This window comes from Cygnus olor (assembly GCF_009769625.2).
Source record: "Cygnus olor isolate bCygOlo1 chromosome W unlocalized genomic scaffold, bCygOlo1.pri.v2 SUPER_W5, whole genome shotgun sequence".
Lineage (NCBI taxonomy): Eukaryota > Metazoa > Chordata > Aves > Anseriformes > Anatidae > Cygnus > Cygnus olor.
Genome location: NW_024429076.1, coordinates 905,647 through 930,550, shown reverse-complemented (window position 1 = coordinate 930,550; position 24,904 = coordinate 905,647). Strand labels below are relative to the sequence as shown.

Below are 24,904 nucleotides of genomic sequence, written 5' to 3'. Positions count from 1 at the left end.
ATTTTTAAAAAGGGAAAAAAGGAAGACACGGGGAACTACAGGCCAGTCAGTCTCACCTCTGTGCCAGGAAATATCATGGAGCAGATACTCCTGGAAACTGTTAAGACAAATGGAAAACAAAGAGGTCATTAGAGATGGCCAAAATGACTTCACAAAGGGCAAATCGTGCTTTACTAATCTGGTGGCCTTCTTTGATGGAGTGACTACATCAGTGGATAAGAGAAGATCAACTTATATAATTTACCTGGAAATATGTAAGGACTTTGACACGGTCCCATACAACATCCTTGTCTCTAAATTGGAGAGATATGGATTTGGACTATTTTGGATGGGCTATTAGATAGTTAAGGCATTGGCTGGATGACCACATTCAAAGAGTTGCTCAGTGTCCAGATAGAAAATGATGTTCCTCAGGGGTGTATATTAGGACTAGCACCACCTAACATCTTTTTGATGTGGAGCAGTGGGACCTGTAATGTTTAATATCTTTATTAATGACATAGACAGTGTGACTGAGTACACCCTCAGCAAGTTTATGGACAACACCAAGATGAGTGGTGAGGTTGACACTGGAGGGAAGGGATGCCATCCAGAGGGACCTTGACAGGCTCAGGAAGTGGCCCCATGCAAACCTCATGAAATTCAACATGGCTGAGTGCAAGGTCCTGGAAAAAAAACACAAAAAAACCCCACAAAAACACCCCAAACCCTTAAAACCACTAAACATTAATTGTGTTAAAATTGGCAAGTAATCAGAAAGAGATGAAGAGACCTGAAAGTCAATATCCAGCAAATCTCGTTTAAATTTATTTGGAACCAGAAAACTTTTGGAAAATACTGGCCACATGAAAAAAAAAAAAAAAAAGTGCTAGTTAAACCCCTAGATCTCCCAGTGCTTTAGAACATGATAATTTATTTGGATTTATTTTCCTGGATTTATATATCTGGGGAAATGCTGGAAAAAAAACCTCCTCACTATTAATTACAATTTCAAATTGAAGCCTTGCAGAAACCTTTTTGTATTTGCTTTCCATTCTACATCTTTTCTTATTTATGTAAATTTTATTAAAATGTATCTATTCAAAAATCAGAGTTTCTGTAAAGACTGTCACCATTAATCAGTCTGGGAGTATATTCAGTGAAGAAATAATAATTGTCATGTATATTTTCTCTTTCTGTTAAACACTGGCACAGAACAATTATATATTTGAAAGACTGCACTAAAATCTTCCTTCTCCGTGTAGTTGTGAAGTTACAGAATCATAGATTCTAAACTGTGTTAGGCTCTGGGGAAACCTCATTTCAGCCTTTCAGTACTTATAGGGGGCTTATAAAAAAGATGGAGAGTGACTTTTTACACAGGCAGATAGTGATAGGACAAGGGGGAATGATTTTAAACTAAAAGAGGGGAGATTTAGATTAGAGGTTAGGAGGAAATTCTTTACTATGAGAGTGGTGAGGCACTGGAACAGGTTGCCCAGAGAGGTTGTGGATGCCCCATCCCTGGAGGTGTTCAAGACCAGGTTAGATGAGGCCCTGGGCAACCTGATCTAGTGGTTGGCATCCCTGCCCATGGCAGGGGGGTTGGAACTAGATGATCTTTAAGGTCCCTTCCAACCCAAGCCATTCTATGATTCATAGAATCTATGAAATAGACTTATGATAGGCTATACTTATCAATAGTATATTTATGACAGATTATATACATACATATTCATGGAATTACCAGTACTGAATGCATCAAACAGATCCCAGAATGGGAAAAAGGAAGGGGGAGGGGGATGTCAAAAAGCAGTCTCCAAAGAGAGTGACCACCAAAAGGGTTAAAAATAAAACTATCCCCAAAATGACTGACCACTGACAGGAATGGGCTCTGAAGGGGAACAAAGTAACAGACAGAGCCTCACTTCAGAGTTTATCCACTTCACCAGGTGTGGAGTGTTACAGAGTTTAGGAGTCAATGTCATCACGTTAACCCAATGTTAACCCAATGTTCCAGTGAAGCTTCATCCTGTTTAAGGGAGGGGGGAGGGGGGGGTGATAAAAAAAAATATATGTACAACACAGAAAGCTCCTCAAAGACAGAAAACCCATCTTGGGTAAAAAGTGGGCCCTTTTCATCTCATTGAGATGTAAGAGGGCGTAGGACACCACCTACCACCGCTTAGGTAACCAACAGGTGCTGTTAATTTCAGTCTTCTTCCTGAGACAGCTAATAGATGTTTCTTGTTTTCCATTAATTTCCCTTGAACAAGAGTTTTATTTCTCACACTGATTTCCATTTTCTCAGGCGATAAGTTGTTCCTCCTTTTCTGGTGTTGTTCTTATCAATGGAGAGGTATCTTCATAGCTCCCATATGAGCTATTTAGACACACTTCAAGGATGTCCTTGGTTTCCAGGCTAAGTTACTAAGCTGAGGGCCAAATTCTCAGGCCTGGATCTCAGTCTGAGTTTTCAGGCTGGCAGACTTTTTATTTTGTCTGTGTTTAGCAGTCATTTTATGTTAGAACTTTTCTTATTACACTCAGGTTACTTCCATAACTGCTCCAATCTGCTTCCCGAGGAAGGGGGATGTTCATGGTTACGGTGTTTATCTTCTCAAGCAAACATTTTATATGCTGAGGCCCTGCTTTCCAGGAAGTGGCTGGAAATCTGCCTGCCAATGGGAAGGAGTGAATTAATTCCTCTTTTTGCTCTGTTTATATGCACAGCTTTTGCTTTTCTTATTAAAATTACCTTACCTTGATCCATGAATCTTTTCACTTTCCTTCTGTTTTCTCCCTGTGCTATGGGAGAGGGAAATGAGAAAGCGGTTATGCAGGTGTTTGGCTGCTGGTTGGGGTCAACTCACCACAATGTGCTATCAAGAAACTCCAGACACAACTTTGGAGAGGGCTGACTTGGACTCCATAACTGCTAGGAAGGTGAAAACAAGTGGAACATGATGATTTGTGACATTCGGGGGGTGGGGGTGGGGGGGGTGTCTGTGGGACTATGCAAAACTTAGGAAGGTATATTTAGGGGAAGGGGATGAGGGAAGAACAAAGAGGGGAACATACAGAATGGGATATAAAAGGGGCCAGTCATGTAAAAAACGGGGCCTGCCAGTATGCTTATCTGACTGAGACCTGCACCTGATCACTGCAGTCTGTCCTTTCTTCTCATTAAATCCTTTCTTCTCATTAAATCCTTTCTTAGCTATCTCTCCCTGTAATCTCAGTTTTCATCCTGTGCATGTGTGAGTGCTGTAAGGACTAGGTGCCAGCCACTGCAAGGACTGGTGTGAGTGGACTTGGTACCAGATACTGAAGTCAGACAGGATGTATGCACCCCGCGTCTGTGGTGTCAGCAACTGGAGCAAGTGGTATTTCAGTGCCAGCTACTGAAATGAGTGAGGGTCTTGGTTACAGTCACTGGGATGGGACCAGTGTGTGTCCCAGACACAGCTACTGGGAGGACTAGTGTGAGTGAGGAGCTCTGTGCCAGAAGGCTGAGTGGGACTGCAGGTCAAAGGCTTGCATGCCTGGTGCTGGCATGGAGGTGAGTGTCTGTGTCTTGCCCAAACTGGGTGTGCATGGGGATGGGTGGGTGTAATTCACTAGCAAACTTCAAGCTGGACTAAATGGCAAATAGGAGGCCCTGGGTCTGAGCAGGAGTATCAGGCAGGCAGAAGGTCCATGCTGGTGTTTGGGGTGTAGGAGACCTGTGGAGCGGGTGAGAGGGCCTGAGATCAAGGCAGGGGTATCAGACAGACAGAGGGGCCATGCTAGTACTTGCAGGACCTGCAAATGTGCACGTGCTTGTGAATCTAGAGAGAGTTATATGTGCTTTCGCTAGTGAACTTGTGTCTCTACCAGCCAAAGATGAGGAAGGGGACTTGGCTGTCTATACTTATGATTTATGTGAGGGCTATATGGAGGTACTATTGAAGGCAGCACCTTGTCCGTAGCAGCCTGTGTCACCAGCCCTGTGAGTGTCCTGTTTATGTGTCTCTGGGATACACTCTTAGCCTTGCTGTCAGTTGAACCTGCAAATACAAAAGCAGCAGATACATCCACCAGACTGGGACCAAGACCCCCAGATCTCGGGGAACCCCAGACTGAGCTCCAGCAGCCAGGCAAGAGGAAGCCCCAGGCCATGGAGCTGCTGCAGGCAGCAGCCACTTATAATGTTCCTTAATAACTCCCATCTGTCCTTTTCCAGGTGATCTCTCTTTAGCCAGGCAGTGCTGTATAGATTTCAGAAAGGAGAAAGAATGTGAAATTTATAAACATGCTGAAATCCCTCATGGTAAAATTAATTGATAGCTTCAGTATGGAAAGCTGGGTTAAACTAGTTTTCATTTCTGTTTAACAGGTTATTTTCCTACAAGCTCCTTAGTCTAGTCATAAACTAATTTGCAAAGGTAACCCTCTGCAGAGGTCTCAGTACTGTACCTGTAAGGTTCAGTATGTGGGGCTGAACATGGGGGACGTGGGGGAAGACAGGGGTAGGCTGGATTGCAACCTTCCATTCCTTGTGTTTCATTCTGTGTAGAAACACCCTCCCAAGTGCAACACAATGTTCTAGATTTTTACCGTATTGTTGCATTTAGAAAATGTAGTTCATGAGTTATTTAAGAAACAAACATGGTTCCTATAAATTTCACTAGAGGAACAGAAACAAACCCAAGTGTGGTATGTGTTATGAATTCTGCATGAGCATAGTTAACCACACAGAACAATAAGAAAATCATATCATTTTATGCCTTCAAGGAATCAGCTGGGCTATTTCCTGCCAGCATCCCAGGGATTTCCTTAACTTGCAGAAACCTGTGATGAACAGAGGCAGACAGTCAGGAGCAAATCACAGACCTAGTCAGTCTTTAGCCTCCATTTTCATTCACACAAATTTTAAATGCTAAAAAAGTACTGAAAGAATCACTTGTCACCACGAATTATTCCTTTGAATGTTTACAGAATCACAGAATCATCTAGGTTGGAAGAGACCTCCAAGGTCACCTAGTCCAACCTCTGACCTAACACTAACAAGTCCTCCACTAAACCATATCACTAAGGACTACATCTAAACGTCTTTTAAAGACCTCCAGGGATGGTGACTCAACCACTTCCCCGGGCAGCCCATTCCAATGCCTAACAACCCTTTCAGTAAAGAAGTTCTTCCTAATATCCAACCTAAACCTCCCCTGGCGCAACTTTAGCCCATTCCCCTTCGTCCTGTCACCGGGCACGTGGGAGAATAGACCAATCCCCACCTCTCTACAGCCTCCTTTAAGGTATCTATAGAGAGCGATAAGGTCGCCCCTGAGCCTCCTCTTCTCCAGGCTGAACAATCCCAGCTCCCTCAGCCGCTCCTCGTAAGACTTGTTCTCCAGACCCCTCACCAGCGTCATTGCCCTTCTCTGGACACCCTCGAGCACCTCCATGTCCTTCTTGTAGTGAGTGGCCCAAAAGTGAACACAGTACTCGAGGTGCGGCCTCACCAGAGCTGAGTACAGGGGGACAATCACTTCCCTAGCCCTGCTGGCCACACTGCTTCTGGTATAAGCCAGGATGCTGTTGGCCTTCTTGGCCACCTGAGCACACTGCTGGCTCATATTCAGTCGACTATCAACCAATACTCCCAGGTCCTTCTCTGCCAGGCAGCTTTCTAACCACTCATCTCATGACAGCTTCCCTGGGGTCCTTCCCATTTAGATAAAACAAGCAATCTCATAAAACATTGACCATTATTCACCAAGAAGTTATTCCTAGTAACTTGTTACACAGAAATGTTTCCAATTTTGTTTTAAAACTTATTTTTAAAACTTAGAACGGATTCCTCTATATTTTTACATTAACATTTAGTGCTTATAAATTGCCACAAACTGTACTTATAGCCTTTATTTATTTAACTATTTAGATAATGATTTTCCATTCCATTCCCTGAGCAGTCCTGGGAGAGTACTTGATGCTTGCCTCAGATGTCCTTGCTAGGGATAGGGACAGCAATTACTTGAATGTAAAACCATATCATTGTTCTGTCCCTCCTTCTCCATAATAGATGCAGACTGAGCATATAGCTACAGGGGCATATATGAGAGTCACTCATGCTGTACAAAGGCACTGGATTTAAAAGGTGAGTTGAAGGACATATGGCTCAGCAGCATTTCTGCCTCCAGATGTGTAGAGGACTTCACAAACCCCATCTAGTCTCATATAGAATCATAGCATCATAGAATGATTTGGGTTGGAAGGAACCTTAAAGATCATCTAGTTCAAAACCCCCTGTCATGGGCAGGGATACCTTCCACTAGATCAGGTTGCCTAAAGCCCCATCCAGCCTGGCTTTGAACACTTCCAGGGATGGGGCATCCACAACTTCCCTGGACAACCTTTTCCAGTGCCTCACCACTCTCATAGTAAAGAATTCCTTCGTAATGTCTACTGTAAATCTGCCCTCCTTATCTGAAGGATTTCAGTTGCTGTTGTTACTTACCACATCCTGGTCATCTGACACAGTTTTGGTGAAGAACTGGTTGTATACCCTAAAGGTATACTCTGTGACTGCCCGCCCCATTTGGGCAGAGATCATATCAACAGTTTTCCACTACTGCTCTGTTCTGTCCTATAACTATAGTAATACACTGCTTCTGTTTTGACCTGATCTAAATCGTTTTCCAGTTATTTCCGCATCAATTTCATGAGGTCCATTTCCAAATTTCCATTTGAAGCTGAAACATGCTAGCTTAAATTTTCTCTGACCATCTTTCTTATGTATATAAAGCTACAATATATTTGTCTTATGAAACAGCATAGTCTTTTTCTGGTGTTGGCTCCCTGTACCCTCTTTTAGAGAATATTCAGCTATAGGTGTCTGTCTTTCCCATTTACAAAAGGGAAACTATCAGAATTTAAAGGCAGAGCTAAGTTAGCCTTAGCCATTTGGCCAGGCCCAGCCCAGACCATTTGGCCTGAATCCAAATGGGTATGAGCCCATTTTAGTGTACAGTTTGGTGAAAGATACTGCGAAAGATGAAGGCCTGATACAGTGGAGACATGTCTGGTGAGAGTTGATTCAATTGAGCAATGATAGGGAAGGTGCGAGGACTCAAGTCCAAAAGGATTAACCTTAAGCATTGCATTTCTGTCCCTTGGAAAAGGAGGGCAACAACCAATATAATATTGTTTTGCACAGAGTAACAGTCAGTTGCTCTTGCATTCCACAATAATAGGTACTCCATGCAAGAAGCTACACTAACAAAAAGAAATGATTGTGCCATATAGTATTAAGAATTTCTGGTAAAAGGATTAAGTTTAGGAAATAGCAAAGGCCCTGAAGTAATATTTCATGGAAACATTTTAATAAAAATTAATGATCAGGCAAAGTGGGAACAAGAACAGTAGAAGATTATAACTGAGGGGAGCTGAAAGAATGATGTTTGAGAAAAATATAGGAAATTGCAACAGGACCGCAGAGAACAAGGCAAACCATGAGATCTCAAGCAGTGGAATATCATTCCTAAGAGCTATGTTACATGGACTTCTGTGAAAAGGCTTATGTGCCATATTTGCCTTTACTAGTAAGGGGCTGGACTCTGGCTATGCTTGCATTAGCAAGTAGTAAGGAACAATAGAGGTGATTTTGCAGGGCGAAACATGTCATGCTAAGGATCTGATGTCTCCAATCTACACATTTCAGGGTTTTTAATTGTCATTATTTCACACTAGCTCCAGTGTGGTCTTGTGGACTGGTTGCCAATTTGTGACTGGTATACATTAGATCTGCTCCTGGAACACAACCTTCAGTTTAGATTCATCCAAAAGTAATCTATTTCTCACACACACTCACACTCCTGTGGTGGTTTTAACTTGCTAGGCAGCTGAACTCCACCACAACCGCTCTCTCACTCCCCCTCCTCAGAAGAGGAGGGGAAGAAGAAAAGGAAAAAAACAAAAAAACGGGTTGAGATAAGGATAATTTAATTAAAAGAAAAATAATTATTAAGGGAAAATTATTATTAATTAAATAATTTAACTAATGGGAAAAGGAAAGGGGAGAGGAAGGGAAAAAAAAAAAAAAAGGTTGCGGGGAAGCACAGACAGAGAGGAAATACATGACTCTCTACTTCCCACCAACAAGCGATGCTTGACCACGTCCCTGAAGCAGGGACTCAGTAGGTGTAGCTGTTGTTCAGTTGTTCAGAAGGACAGACGTTTACACAGTGAGAGCCAACCCCTCCCCTCTCCTACCCCTTTACCACCTTTTATTGCTGTGTGACATCATATGGTATGGAATATCCCTTTGGTTGGTGTAGGTCAGCTGCCCTGGTGATGTTCCTTCCTCACCTCTTGCCCATCCCCAGCCTGCTGGCTCTTGGGGGGTTTAGGAGTCCTGATGCTGTGCCAGTATTGCTCAGCAATAGACAAAACACTGGTGTGATACCAATGCTGTTCTAACTACAAGTGAAGAGCACAGTACTGTATGGGCTGCTGCTGGGAAAGTTAATTCCATCCCAGCCAGACCCAGCACACACATATAGAGCCGGCTTATAATCAGACTGCAGTTTGCAAAAACCCACAACACCTAAGAAACCTTGTGTTTCTTTTTTGCTAATTGGTGGAGACAAAGTTGTTATTTAGGCTGGGCATTGGTCAGCGTAAACACCTCCAGAGGGTGAAGATTTGTGCTCCTTTTCCAATTGCTTTGTCAATGCCTGCGTCCCTAGCAAGGGATCCCAGCTGCCTGGCTTCCCTGCCCTCTAATTCCAGACTATTGGCTCCGCTGTCCCAGCACCGGAGAAGCCAGGTGACAAAGTGCTCACCTGGACAACGACTGAAATCTTTTCGCATATCTCATAGCTCAGGCTGGGATAGGCCTCGGGTAGTTATTGAAGCTCTTATGATATCTTCCTCTTCATCTTCCCGTTCATCTGATGGTCCAGCCACTTCGGAGTAGCCCATCTCGTCGTCGTTTTCCTCCCCAGTCTGAGCAGGAATTCCTCTGAGTTCTAAACGACCTGACTTTCTTATCCATTGTTTCATCTTGGTAACAGGGGCAACTGACACTGGTACAGTCTGTTTCCCTGGCCTAGCCTTGGGGCCTGTCACATGAGTTGGAACAGCTGCAGGGCGCATCACAGGGGTTGGAGGCACTGCTGGGCCCATCGAAGGGGTTGGAAAGACTGCAGGGCCCATCAAAAGGGTTGGAACAACTGCAAGGCCAGTCACAGGGATTGGAACGGCTGCAGGGCCCATCACAGGGTTTGGAATGACAGCAGGGCCAATCACAGGGCTTGGAGTGGCCACTGGTGCTGGAGTGGCCACGGGGCCTGTCACAGGGCTTAGAGTGGCCGCTGGGGTTGGAGTAGCCGCAGGGTCCGTCATAGGGCATGGAGTGGCCTCTGCGTTGGAGTGGCTGCAGGGTCCATGATAGGGCTTGGAGTGGCTGCTGGGCCTGTCTCAGGGATTGAAGTGGTGTCGATTGCAGCTCAGTAAGCATAGGCCAAGCCCCAGCATGTTGCAGTGATTTGTATCTCTTTGGAATTGCCAGGGTGATGACACACCTTTTTCAAGCATTCTGTCATTTTTTTCAGGATTTTTCACTTGTTCAGGGGTGAATTTACAAAGCACTGGAGGTACCCACTGCTCTAGATGCCTGCCCAAGTTGGGCACCAAAAGGAATGTTGTGGTTTAACCCAGCTGGCACCTAAGCACCACACAGCTGTTCGCTCACTCTCTCCCCTCCCTCTCTGGGATGGGGGAGAGAATCAAGAAAAAAATGAAAGCCTGCGGGTAGAGATAAAGACACTTTATTACGACAGAAAAGAAATGAAAATAATAATAATAATGATGATACTACTAATAATAATGTGTACAAAACAAGTAATGCACAATGCAATTGCTCACCACCCGCTGACCGATGCGGGTCATCGGTCAACGTATGAGGAGTGGCAGAGGTCACTTGGCCTGTTCAGCCTGGAAAAGAGGAGGCTGAGGGGAGACCTCATCGCGATCTACAGTTTCCTCACGAGGGGGAGTGGAGGGGAAAGCGCCAATCTATTCTCTTTAGTCACCAGTGATAGGACCCGAGGGAATGGTGTCAAGCTGAGGCAGGGGAGGTTTAGGCTAGACATCAGGAAGAGGTTCTTCACCGAGAGGGTGGTTGCACACTGGAACAGGCTCCCCAGTGAAGTAGTCACTGCACCAAGCCTGTCGGAGTTTAAGAAGCGTTTGGACTGTGCTCTTAGTCACATGGTCTGAATTTTTGGGTAGGCCTGTGCGGTGCCAGGAGTTGGACTCAATGATCCCTATGGGTCCCTTCCAACTCGGGATATTTTATGATTCTATGATTCTATGATTCTATGATTCTATGATTCTATGATTCTATCCTTGAGCAGCCAGTACCTCCACCCTGGCCAGCCCCCCCATATTAATTGTTCAGCATGACGTCATATGGTATGGAATACCCCTTTGACCGGTTTGGGTCAGTTGTCCTGGTTCTGTCCCCTCCCAGCTCCTGCTGCACCCTCAGCCTGCCATCCCATACACAGCACTTTACCAGCTACTAGGAGGAAAATTAATTCTATCCTAGCCAAAACCAGGACAACCACAAAATCAGGCTTGAATCCAGCTGCCTTCCTATGGAGAGGAGAAAGGTCTGGAGAGGATATAGAACATAACTGCCTGGATTTAATCAAATATCAGACTGAAGTGAGACCTGATTTACAAGATGCTCCCCTTGAGGAAGGAGCTATTCTGTTTATCAGTGGATCCTCAAGGGTAGTACAGGGAAAGAAGCATAATGGATATGCTATAGTTGATGGATTTAGTGAAGAAGTAAAAGAGATGGGCCAATTGCCCAATAACTGGTCAGCCCAAATGTGAATTATATGCCTTGAATCAGGCACTCAAACTTCTTGAAGGAAAAGAGGGAACCATCTATACCAATTTGAGATATGCATATCGGGTGGTTCATATGGTCAGTAAAATCTGGGAGAAGCGTGTGTTGATCAGTAGTGAGGGGAAGGAATTGGTCCACGAGGAGCTTGTAAAGCAAGTCCTAGATAATTTATTATTACCTACTGGAATTGCAATAGTGCATATAAAAGGGCACCAGAAAGGGAATTCAGTCATTGCCCGAGGGAACCGTGTGGCAGATGAAAAAGCCCGGGAGGTGGCCTTGCAATCAGAAATCGATATAAATTATCTTATTCCTGAAGTACCCTCCCCACCGGAAAAGCAGATAGTTAGTGAAAACGAGAAAGAGATTTTTAAGGAATTAGGAGTCACAGAGTCCAAAGGAAAATGGATACTCTCTGATGGGAGAGAAATGATGAATAAAGTGCTAATGAAGCAAATATTAACTGTTTTACATCAAGGGGAGTTTACATTGGGGAGTTCAAGCAATGTGTGACACTGTGCTCTGGAAATATGTATGTGTAGGAATATATATACTCTGGCTGAACAAGTATGCAGGAGTTGTGTAGTATGTCAAAAGGTAAATAGGAAAACTATCTACATCCAGCCTAAAGGAGGGCGAGAACCAGGAATTCAATGCTTCCAAAATGTACAGGTAGATTTTTAAAGAACTCCCTAGGGTAGGTAGATTTAAATACTTATTAGTCTTGGTCGATCACTTGTCAGGGTGGGTGGAAGATTTCCCTTCAGCATCTGCTACTTTGAACACAGTAGCTAAAGTAATTCTAGAACAGATAATTCCCAGCTATGGAATTGTTGAAAATATTGACTCTGGTCAAGGAAGTCACTTTACATCACAAATATTGCAAGGGCTAATGCGGACTCTAGGAATTAAATGGGAATTTCACACTCCATGTCATCCTTCTTCTTCTGGAAGGGTGGATCGGATCAGACAGTAAAGAAGCAATTGACTAAGTTCTGGAAAATCGTCTCCCCTGAACAGAGTGCTTACATTTGGCACTTCTCCAAATTTAAATGGCACCCAGAAAAGATGTGGGAGTTTCACTATATGAAATATTATTATTTAACTGTACCAGGGCAAAGGGGATGAATTTCCTCAATTTGAGACAAAAGATTATTTTCTTAAAAGCTATATACTTGGGCTGTCATCCTCTTTGTCATCTCTCAGGGCCTGTGGATTGTTCGCTCAGACCCCACCCTTGGAATCACAGTATCATCTAGGTTGGAAGAGACCTCCAAGATCACCTAGTCCAACCTCTGACCTAACACTAACAAGTCCTCCGTATCACTAAGTGCTACATCTAAATGTCTTTTAAAGACCTCCAGGGATGGTGACTCAACCACTTCCCCGGGCAGCCCATTCCAATGCCTAACAACCCTTTCAGTAAAGAAGTTCTTCCTAATATCCAACCGAAACCTCCCCTGGCGCAACTTTAGCCCATTCCCCTTCGTCCTGTCACCGGGCACGTGGGAGAATAGACCAATCCCCACCTCGCTACAGCCTCCTTTAAGGTACCTCTAGAGAGCGATAAGGTCGCCCCTGAGCCTCCTCTTCTCCAGGCTGAACAATCCCAGCTCCCTCAGCCGCTCCTCGTAAGACTTGTTCTCCAGACCCCTCACCAGCGTCATTGCCCTTCTCTGGACACCCTCGAGCACCTCCATGTCCTTCTTGTAGTGAGTGGCCCAAAAGTGAACACAGTACTCGAGGTGCGGCCTCACCAGAGCCGAGTACAGGGGAACAATCACGTCCCTTTTTCCCTTTCCCCCAGGAAAGTTTGTGTTTCTTTTTTGTTAGTTGGTGGAGACATAGCTGTTATTTTGTTGACCACATCCATTGGGATTTGACGACGTCCATCTTGCCATTTTATTCCTAAAAACTGGATCTCTCGTGCAGGTCCTTTGACTTTATGATGTTTTATGGCAAAACCAGCCTTCAGAAGGATTTGGGCTATTTTCTCCCCTTTCTCAAAAACTTCCTCTGCTGTGTCACCCCACAAAATGATGTCATCGATGTACTGCAGGTGTTCAGGAGCTTCCCCCTGTTCCAGTGCAGACTGGATCAGTCCATGGCAAATGGTAGGGCTGTGTTTCCACCCCTGGGGCAGCTGATTCCAAGTGTATTGGACACCCCTTCAAGTAAAAAGAAACTGTGGCCTGCACTCTGCTGCTAGAGGGATGGAGAAAAATGCATTAGCAATATCAATTGTGGCATACCACTTGGCTGCCTTTGATTCCAGTACGTACTGGAGTTCTAGCATGTCTGGCACTGCAGCACTCAGTGGTGGCGTGACTTCGTTCAGGCCACGATAGTCCACTGTTAGTCTCCACTCACCATTAGACTTTCGCACTGGCCATATGGGACTATTAAAGGGTGAATGGGTCTTGCTGATCACTCCTTGGCTCTCCAGTTGACGAATTAGCTTATGGATGGGAATCAGGGAGTCTCGGTTGGTGCGATATTGCCGCCAGTGCACAGTTGTGGTAGCAATTGGCATCTGTTGTTCTTTGACCCTCAGCAACCCCACAACAGAAGGGTCCTCTGAGAGACCGGGCAAGGTAGACAACTGTTTAATGTCCTCTGTCTCTAAAGCAGCTATGCCAAAAGCCTCCTGGTACCCTTCTGGACCCTTGAAGTACCCTCTCCTGAGACAGTCTACGCCAAGGATGCACGGAGCATCCGGGCCAGTAACAATACGGTGCTTTTGCCACTCATTTCCGGTTAGACTCACTTCAGCCTCCAATACAGTTATGTGATGGGCTCCCCCATCACTTCAGAGATACAGATTAATTCTGCACTTTTAGGATTAATGGCATTACAGTACACTGTGCGCCTGTGTCTACTAAAGCCTTATACTTTTGTCAGTCTGACATGCCAGGCCATCGAATCCACACAGTCTAATAAACCCTTTCCTCCCCCTGGCTGGAGGCAGGGCCCCTCTAATCCTGGTCATAGTATTCATCACTGTGTCTGGGGGACTGCCTGCTGGAAATAGGAGCAGCATTGTTCCCAGATAACCCCTTTTTTCTGATTGTTTTTCTTTGCAACTCATGTACCCATGCCTCTAGGTTCGAGGTAGATTTTCCATCCCATTTTCTCATGTCCTCTCCATGGTCACATAGGTAAAACCACAGGGTGTCATGGGGTGTGTACCTACTATATCTTCTTCCTTGAACAGAGGGACACTTGTCCCTGATAGCTGAGACAGTGGTTTGTAAATGTGGGAAGAGAAATTCTAAGTTGGTGGACCTCTTGAGAAAGTTGCTGCGAAGTATTCTCTTTTAGTTGGTGGAACTCTTGAGAAATTTTTCCACTGCCTTCCTTATGCAGGCCTGTAAGGAAGAGGAGATACTTTCTTTGTACTGCCGGAGTTGTTTAGCCAATTCATCCACCATGGGTTCCTCATGGTCCTTCCAGGTCATTACTGCCAATGAGCTGGCATATGATGATGGTGCACTCCGTACAAACTTCTGCTACATGGGTCGAGTACACTGGACTTCATCTGGATCTGTGGATAGCTGGTCATTGTCTAGGTCCTCATAAATCACCTCCCCTACACCTAATTCCCTCAGGTACTGAATTCCCTTCTCCATGGTGGTCCATTTGCCTGGTTGACATATAAGATCTTCCTTGAAGGGATAACTTTCCTTCAAGGCCTGACAGGAGGTGCCTCCAGAGGGTGAAGATTTGTGCTCCTTTTCCAATTGCTTTGTCAATGCCTGCGTCCCTAGCAAGGGATCCCAGCTGCCTGGCTTCCCTGCCCTCTAATTCCAGACTATTGGCTCCGCTGTCCCAGCACCGGAGAAGCCAGGTGACAAAGTGCTCACCTGGACAACGACTGAAATCTTTTCGCATATCTCATAGCTCAGGCTGGGATAGGCCTCGGGTAGTTATTGAAGCTCTTATGATATCTTCCTCTTCATCTTCCCGTTCATCTGATGGTCCAGCCACTTCAGAGTAGCCCATCTCGTCATCGTTTTCCTCCCCAGTCTGAGCAGGAATTCCTCTGAGTTCTAAACGACCTGACTTTCTTATCCATTGTTTCATCTTGGTAACAGGGGCAACTGACACTGGTACAGTCTGTTTCCCTGGCCTAGCCTTGGGGCCTGTCACATGAGTTGGAACAGCTGCAGGGCACGTCACAGGGGTTGGAACAGCCGCTGGGCCCATCACATGGGTTGTAAAAATCGCTGGGCCCATCACAGGGGTTGGAAGAGTCACAGGGCCCGTCACAGGGGTTGGAACGACCACAGAGCCCATCACATGGGTTGTAAAAATCGCAGGGCCCATCACAGGGGTTGGAAGAGTCACAGGGCCCGTCACAGGGGTTGGAACGACCACAGAGCCCATCACAGGGGTTGGAACGACCACTGGGCCCATGACAGGGGTTGGAGTAGCCTCTGGGGCTGCAGTGGCCGCAGGGGCTGCAGTGGTCGCAGGATCTGTCGTAGGGGCTGGAGTGGATGCAGGGATTGGAGTGGCCATCGGGCCTGTCACAGGACTTGGAGTGTCCGCAGTGTCTGTCACTAGGGTTATAGTGGCATCGATTGCAGCTCAATAGGCATAGGCCAGGTCCCAGCACGTTGCAATGATTTGTGTATGTCTGGTATTGCCAGGGTGATGACACACCTTTTTCAAGCATTCTACCAGTTTTTTAGGATTTTGCACTTGTTCAGGGGTGAATGTCCAAAGCACTGGAGGTGCCCACTGCTCTAGATGCCTGCCCATATCCTCCCACTTATCCTGGCATTCATAACTATCCTGCCTCAGGACAGATCTCTGGATGGCATTCCTAAGAAGTTGATTAACCTTAAACAAAACTTGAAGCACATTCAAGAGACATAACAATAACAGCATGCTGGTCTGAACATCCCAAGGATATTCAAAATCTTGAAGAGCTATCGTAACTAGCCTGGAGGAGAAGAGGGGGGTGAAGGAGAAAGGGAGAGTGAACAAGTAGGAAAAAATATCTTCCCCTGTCCCCTCCACAGATTGGCTCCCTGACGAAAAAAGGCAATAGGTGTAATTGCTAATAGTTTCTGAGATATGGTTTCCAAAGTATAGAGTCGACGACAGTGCTGAGTACAAATACCAGGTTAGTCTCATGACCAGCAATTTTATCACATAAGCCAGTGTTACACCATACAGTAAAATAATAATCTTAAAACAGCCTCCGGAAAGGATAAACAGCACGATAGGGAGTACATACAGTAAGTAACGTGCTATATAACTCAATTTGGGAAACAGGCACAGCAGACTTGAGATCAAAGCAATCAACATTGTGACTAGCAACTATTAAGCAGGTCTAATACTTATACCAATTTTAGTTTAACACACTCTGGTCAGATCTGTCGTTATCTCAACCCTTCGAGCCCCACGTTGGGTGCCAAAAAGGACTGTTGTGGTTTAACCCGGCCGGCAGCTAAACACCACACAGCCGTTCGCTCACCCTCCCCCCTCCCTCTCCGGGATGGGGGAGAGAATCAGAAAGAAATGAAAGCCTGTGGCTTGAGATGAAGACAGTTTATTACGACAGAAAAGAAAGGAAAATAATAATAGTGATGATAATAGTACTACTACTAATAATGTGTACGAAACAAGTGATGCACAATGCAATTGCTCACCACCCGCTGACCGATGCCCAGCCTATCCCCGAGCAGCCAGTCCCCCCACCCCCCCATATTAATTGTTCATCATGACATCAGATGGTATGGAATACCCCTTTGGCCAGTTTGGGTCAGCTGTCCTGGGTCTGTCCCCTCCCAGCTCCTGCTGCACCCCAGAGAGAAGCTGAAAAGTCCTAGGCTTAGTGTAAGCACTGCTCTGCAACAATTAAAACATCAGTGTGATATCAACATTATTCTCATCCTAAATCCCAAACACAGCACCATACCAGCTACTAGGAGGAAAATTAACTCTATCCTAGCTGAAACCAGGACACCCATCCCTGGAGATGTTCAAGACCAGGTTAGGTGAGGCCTTGGGCAACCTGATCTAGTGGGGTGGCATCCGTGCCCATGGCAGGGGGAGTTGGAACTAGATTATCTTTAAAGTCCCTTCCAATCCAAGCCATTCTATGATTCTATGATTATAACTCATTATGTGGTGTTTTCTATTGAGTACGAGTCACATCCTCAGGTGATGCTCCAGTGTCTCTGCCTTCTGGTCAGTGCATGACCTCTTTCAGGATGTCTGGGTAGTTGGATTTCCCTGTTCAAGCCTCTTGTATGGAGTTCTAGCATGCCTGGCACAGCAGCACTGAGAGGTGGCATGACTTCATTCAGGCCACAATAGTCCTCTGCTAGCCTCCACTCTCCATCAGATGTTTGCACTGGCCATATGTGTTAGGGGATCCCATTTTTTCCCCTTGTGGAATGAGTCTCCCCAGTCAGCCATAATTCACTCAAAGAGTCAACTGATTTAAAGCAGCAAGAATTTAATGGTATCATCTTGAGCTGGGTGCCTCCAAGGAGGGACCCCACTCAAAACATTCCCTGGGTTCTTATACCCATACAATATTCATTTCATCCGCTATAGTCCAATCAGTTCTCAACACATATGTTATGTTCTTTCAGATTGGCGGTTCTTTGTTGCAGGGCCAGGTGGCTTCTACTGTCTCTCAGGGAAGGCTCTGATCTGGCACTGTCCTTGGTCAGCAGATCCCCCCTTCCCCATCGACACCACCCAGGACCCCACACAATGCCACTCACTGTTGCTCAGTCACCACTACATGCCAGATTCAGGTGACACAGAGCTCATACTGTGGCCTAAGGCTTCACTAAATTTACTCTACTAATGTGAAACAATAGCTACCTGAATTCCTTACCTACAAGTGGCTTGTTTCCCTTTCAGTGTCCTCCTTTTTTTTTTTTTTTTTTTTTTTTTTATGGGCATCCCTGTCTTCTATAACACATATATTTCAAATGTTCGATTTGCCTCTGGGTGTTTAGGTATAATCTTCACACATGTACTATAGAGTATTATAGTAAGCAAGCACACTAACATAATCAGTACAATGATTAGATGTAACATAAGGTTTAGAACCCTGGTAGTGGTGGGAGACCATCCCGATAGTACCAATGGCATCCACCATCTTTCTTAACCCTCTCCAGAACACATTGTATTTCCTTTGTATCACGATGGATGGTGATTAAGATTTTCTGTCCATTATCTCGTATATGGTCTAATGATTTGTGCAAATCATTGTCCATATATGGTCCTTCCTATTTTGGGTCTAGCTTGTTTTCCTGCAAAAACATTTTAATTAGTACTTCATTCGCCAGTTGTATATCATGCACCTGTAATCCAGGTGGTACCACCAGATACCATTGTGCATATTCATGATTGCTCTCAAATTGTTTTTGCAAGTATGTTACGTATTGGCTTACTTGTTCATCTCTGTCCAACAGGCTGGTCTTAGCTGGGATAAAAGTTCCTGGTATAGCTAAATGTCTACCAAAGAGAATTTTGGCTGGTGTTAGACCTAGGGGTTGCCTTGGAGCATTACAGACAGCTCATAGGGCTAAGTTCAGGGCCTCTGACCACTTTAATCCAGTATGGGTACATATTTTTGCTATTTTCTCTTCCTTTGATGGATTCCAATAGTTTTCTTATCTCCCTCCCATTATGGATCTTTTCTAGCTAAGGTGAGGAATCCCCTCTACTTCCACAACATCCCAGTTGCATGGCACACACCAAACACAAACCATGAGTCAGTATAGATATTAAGTCTCTTGCTGTGCCAGTATGGCCACACATGTTAGAGCAATGAACTCAGCCCCTTGTGCACTTAAGTGGAAGTGGTCCTGTCTCTGTCACTTTAAACCGGCTTACCACTGCATACCCTCTCTTCCATTGTCTGTACAGATAATTGTACTGTGTCTGGCTGGGATGGAGTTAACTTTTCCTGCAGTGGCCCATATAGTGTTGTGCTCTGCACCTGCAGCTAGAACTGCATTGATAATGCACCAATGTTTGGTCTATTGCTGAGCAATACTGGCACGGCATCAAGACTCTCTCCAAACCCCCCAAAGCCAGTAGGCTGGGGATGGGCAAGAAGTGGGAAGGGGACACCACCAGGGCAGCTGACCTAAACTGACCAAAGGACTATTCCATACCATATGATATCACACTCAGCAATAAAAGGTGGGAAAGGGAAAGGAGAGGGGGTGCTCTCGTTATGAAGACATCTGTCCTCCCAAACAACTGTTACGCGTATCAAGGCCCTGCTTCCCAGGACATGAACGAGCATCGCTCATTGAGGGGAAGTAGAGCTTTTTTTTTTTTTTCTTATCTCTGTGCTTCTGTGTGGCCTTTGCTTGTTTTTCCCCTTTCTTTTTCCTTTAATTTAATTATCCTTATCTCAGCCCATGAGACTTTTGTTTTCTTTCCAGCATACTTTCTTCTCCCCCTCCCTCTTCTTTTGAGGAAGGGGAGTGAGTGCGGTTGTGGTGGAGTTTGGCTGCCCAGCAAGGTAAAACCACCACAGTCCTTTTTGGCACCCAATGTGGGCTTGAAGGGTGAGATAACAATAGATTTGATCAGAGCACTTTAGAGGGAACTTAGTTGTCATACTTAGTTAACACTTGCTAGTCACAGTGTTGTCTGGTTTGCTCAGTATTTTTCAATGTGATCCTGTGTTATGTGATCTGTGCTTCTTTTGAAGAGGGGGAGTGAGAGAGCAGTTGTGATGGACTTTGGCTGTTCAGTATGGTAAAACCACCGCAATAATACACTGACTCATCAATATAAAGGGTCAAATATGTTTTTTCCAGAGGTGCATCAGTTAAATCATCTCTTGGCTTACTAGACACCTCGATATCCTGAGCACAGTGATGATGTTCCTCCCATCCTCAGGTAACGTAATCAAAGTGGCTGGATTTAGAGTATTATGATGCTTAATAGTTATGTTTTCTGCCATTAGGAGGGTCAGTTCATACTTATGGGCCTTTTGCGGTGACAGTGCTTGGGTAGCATATTGTTTCAAGTGTATGTCTACTTCATGTGGCACGTGTACAGTTAGTGGATGTCCCAAGACAAGAGATCTACTCTTTTCTACTACTTTGGCAATTCCACATCTTTCTAATCATTTTTCAGTATTCTTTAAAAAGAGTGAGTGATCCAGCGAACCCTTGTGGAAGTCTGGTTGTTGTGTTAAAGGCTAAAGTAATTGGGAGTGATGGCCAATTAGCCGTTATAAGTCTGGTCGTGTTCAGGGTACTGAAATATCACGATTATGGATTCATAAATAACGTAATACACCCTCAGTCTAGTCACATTCCATGAACTACCACGGCCACACTTAAAGAGTTTGGTCACATTCAATGAGAACTATCACAGCTAGATTTAATGAGCAGTGCAATTTATTAAAGCAACAGGTACACAGATTCTTTGGATTGCCGTTGATAAATTCACTGTCTGCAAAGCATGTGCAAATACCAAAAGTACTAGTAACTCGGCCTGGTTATAAACGCATTAAAAGATATGAAGTGACACTATAGAGATTTCTAAGTTTCCCAGGGAGGCACTTGGTGAAACCAAGTGTTCGAATCTAACCCAAAGGCATCCCAGTGCGAGGGAAGAGAGGCTCAGCCCGTCGACTGATCCCAGAAGTCAGAAGGTATCTTTCAAGATGATCTCTCTTCCTTCACAATGATCTCTTCCCTAACGTCCTCTCTCCCTTAAGCTAACTTATATCATTTTCTATCTTTTAGGTGGAGCTTGAGTGACTCTATTCATACATCCCTTTGTTACGATTGGTGCTAAATGTTTTGTTTAAAGGTATAGGCTCCGAGAAATTCAGAGCGCATGCTCAGTGAGGGGTGGTTGCACCTTGGAGGTGGGTAGCCTTTGGGATGGAGGTGTGTTTTGGTATTATAATGATATCATAATGAGCAAAGTTCACCAAAAGGGCAGATTTTGTCAAAAACATGGCAGGCTGTTGGCCCAGGTAGCAAATGTGCAGCTTATCAGTTCCAATGTACCTTCGAGTTCCCATCTTATTACAGCACCCGTATGCGGTGTCTCTGCTCCGCTCCACCCTCTGTACAGTTCCTCTTAGAGTCAGAACATTAAGTCCCCCGCTGTGGCCAACATCTAAGGTTGGAGGCCTAGGGAACTTCTATGGAATGCAGCTACACTCCACCTACAGGCTTCTTCAATGCTGTATTTTTTCTTAAAAATGTGAATATAAGCTTAATTTCTAAGTCACCTCAGGCAATTATTCCACACTGGTCCAAATTAATTGCTTAACAAAGTTAATCATCTACCTGGACTTGAGCAAAGTATTTGACATTGTCCCCCATGATATCTTTGTCTCTAAATTTGAGAGACATAGATTTGATGGATGGACCACTCGGTGAGTAAGGAATTGACCGGATGGTCACCCTCAAAGAGTTGCAGTCAACAGCTCAATGTCCAAGTAGAGATCAGTAACAAGTGGCATTCCTCAGTGGTCTGCATTGGGACCGGTGCTGCTTAACATCTTTGTCAGTGATACGGACAGTGGGATCGAGCGCACCCTCAGCAAGTTTGCTTATGACACCAAACTGTGTGGTGCAGTCAACACGCTGGAGGGAAGGGGCCTTGACAAGCTTGAGAAGTGGGCCTATGTGAACCTCATGAAATTCAACAAGTCCAAGTGCAAGGCCCTGCATCTGGGCTGGGGCAATCTCAAGCACAAATACAGACTGGATAGAGAATGGATTTAGAGCAGCCCAGAGGAGAAGGACTTTGGAGTGTTGACATGAGCCAGCAATGTGCACACTTGCAGCCCAGAAGGACAACCATATTCTGGGCTGCATCAAAAGAAGTGTGGCCAGCAGGTCAAGGGAGGTGATTCTCCCCCTCTACTCTGCTCTTGTGAGACCCATCCTGCCATAATGCGTTCAGCTCTGGGGCCCCCAGCACAAGAAGGACATGGAAGTATTAGAATGCGTCCAGAGGAGGGCCACAAAGATGATCAAGGGGCTGGAGCACTTCTCCCATGAAGACAAGCTGAGGGAGTTGTGGTTTTTCAACATGGAGAAAGAAAGCTGCAGGGAGACCTTATAACAACTTTCCAATACTTAAAGGGGTCCTACAGGAAAGCTGGGGAGGGACTCTTTATCAGAGAGTGTAGTGATAGGACAAGGAGTAATGGCTTTAAACTAAAAGAGGGTAGACTTAGATTAGATATTAGAATGAAATTCTTTACTCTGAGGGTGGTGAGGCACTGGAACAGGTTGTCCAGGGAAGTTGTGGATGCCCCATCCCTGGAAGTGTTCAAGGCCAGGTTGGATAGGGCAGGTTTGAGCAACCTGGTATAGTGGGAGGTGTCCCTGCCCATGGCAGGGGTGGTGGAATTAAATGATCTTTAAGGTCCCTTCCAATCCAAATCATTCTCTGATTCTATGATTTTATCTGCGTATAAAATCTGTATACCAACTGTCTGTGGACTATGACTGTATTGCACTAACTCTTTTTGTTTATCTTAGTTTTAACTACAGTCCCGTCATATTTCTTTTGAACAGAACAATGCTGCAGTATATTTGTGTCTGTACTCTAATGCAATAATATATTCTCTACACCTGTCTTATTAAATATGCATAAAACAACCCCTGGAGGGCATGGATAAATATTCACTATATTTGGTTCTTTGTTTTATAAGGAGTTAAAAAGTTAATGCATGAGAATAATAAACGTTGAATTGATTTTCAATGTATATTATTATTTCACAAATTATTTCAACATTTAAACAGCATTTTTAGAAGAAATAATTAATGAAAAATGAAAAATTGTCTACTTCTATGCTAGCTATTGAGAAAAACAAGAAAAACAAGATTATTGAATTCTGGTCAACCTTTCATGAATTTTCTCTCAGTTTGAGCTGATGGCCATATTAAAAGTTCTTTCTGTTACAACTTCTGATTGGAGATATTTTATAAACATAGTTCATTCCAGTGAAGTTAGACTGCAATTTGAATATACAAAGTAGGAATACAAAAGGCAAAATATCAAACCGAGGTTACATTTTATTCCTCATGCTGTTATTTTTACTGTTTAACTCTGTGGTGGTTTTACTCGGGTGGGCAGCCGAGTTCCACCACAGCCGCTCTCTCACTCCCCCTCCTGTACTGGGTCGGGCTGGGATGTTAACTTTCCCTGCAGCAGCCCATACAGTGCTGTGCTCTGCACTTGGAGCTAGAACACTACTGGTATCACACCAGTGTTGTGTCTGCTGCTGAGCAGTGCTGGCACAGCATCAGGACTCTCTCTAACCCCCTAGGGGTGGGCAAAGATGTGAGAAAAGAAACATCACCAGGGCAGCTGACCTAAACCAACCAAAGGGATATTCCATACCATATGATGTCACACTCAGCAATAAAAGGTGGAAAAAGGAAGAAGAGGGGAGGGGTGGGCTCTCGTGGTGAAAACGTCTGTCCTCCTCCCGAACGCCGGCTACGTGCGTTGAGGCCCTGCTTCAAGGACGTGGTCAAGCATCGCTCATTTGTGGGAAGTAGAGAGTAATTTCTTTCCTCTGCACTTCCACATAGCCTTTACTTGTTTTGTTTAGTTTTCCCTTTCCCCCTCCCTTTTCCCCTTTCCTTTTTTTTCCCCTTTAGTTAAATTGTTGTTTAGTTAAATTGTTTAGTTAAATTGTTTAATTAATAATAATCTTTCCTTAATAATTATTTCTTTTTTTTCCCCTTTAATTAAATCATCCTTCTCTCAACCCGTGAGTTGTTCTTTCCTTTACTTCTTCCCCTCCTCATCTAAGGAGGGGGAGTGAGAGAGCGGTTGTGGTGTTCAGCTGCCTAGCACGGTAAAACCACCACACCTCCTCAAAGGGAAAGGGGGAGAAAATATGACACAAAGGGCTCAAGGGTTGAGATAAGAACGGGGAGATCACTCAACAGTTATCCTGATGGGCAAAATAGGCTCAGAGTAGGGAGGTGGTAAGATTTATTGCCTATTACTAAGAAGCTAGAGAAGCGAGAAACAAAGAAACCAAAAACACCTTCCTCCCATCCACCCTCTTCCACCTCCTCCCCCTGAGCGGTGCAGGGAAATGGGGGAATGGGGTTTGCAGCACTTCGTCTCCGCTTCTCCTTCTCGGTCACTCTCTTCCCCTGCTCTAACTTGGGGTCCCTCCCATGGGATGCAGTCCTTCCCGAACTGGTCCTGCGTGGGCTTCCCACAGGCAGCAGCTCTTCAAGAACTGCTCCAGATATGGGTCCATACCACAGGGTCCATCCCTCAGGAGTACACTGCTCCAACCTGGGTCCCCGATGGGCAATAGCTCCTGCCAGGTCACCAGCTCCTACGTGGTTTCCTCTCCACGGGCTACAGGTCCGGCCCGGAATCTGGTCCAGCGGGGATCCTCCACAGGCCACAGCCTCCTTCAGTGCAGGTCCACCTGCTCCACTGTGGTCTCCTCTATGGGCTGCGCTCTGGAAACCTGCTCCACCGTGGTACACTGTGGGCTGCAGGGGGACAACCTGCTTCACCATGGTCCTCACCACAGGCCGCGGGGGAACTTCTGCTCCGGCACCTGGAGCACCTCTCCCTCTCCTTCTTCACTGACCTTGGCGTCTGTAAGGCTGTTTCTCACTCCTCAGTCTCCCAGCTGCTGTTGCGCAGCAGTTTTTTTTTTTCCTTTCTTAAATCTGCTCTCACAGAGGCACAAACAACATTGCTTATAGGCTCGGCTCTGTCCAGTGGCGGGGCCCTTTATCTAACATGGGGAAGCTTCTGGATTCTTCTTGCAGAAGCCACCCCTGCAGTCCCCCCACTACTAAAACCTTGCCATGTAAACCCGCTACAAACTCTTATGGGATTTGTGTGACTAATGATGTCCTGGTTTCAGTTAGGACAGAGTTAATTTTCCTCCTAGTAGCTAGCAGGGTGCTATGTTTTGGATTAGGATGAGAAGAGCGCTGATAACATGCTGATGTTTTAATTGTTGTAGAGCAGTGCTTGCACCAGGCCAAGGACTTTTCAGCTTCT

The 24,904-nt window shown here is 45.1% G+C and overlaps 1 long non-coding RNA gene across 1 annotated transcript; it reads left to right on the top strand.

Moving 5' to 3' along the window:
- Positions 1-14,117: 14,117 nt before the first annotated feature.
- Positions 14,118-21,392, top strand: LOC121062974. The gene is made up of 3 exons (XR_005815767.1): positions 14,118-14,128; positions 15,349-15,350; positions 21,198-21,392. It is a non-coding gene; the product is annotated as an uncharacterized LOC121062974 (long non-coding RNA).
- Positions 21,393-24,904: the final 3,512 nt, after the last annotated feature.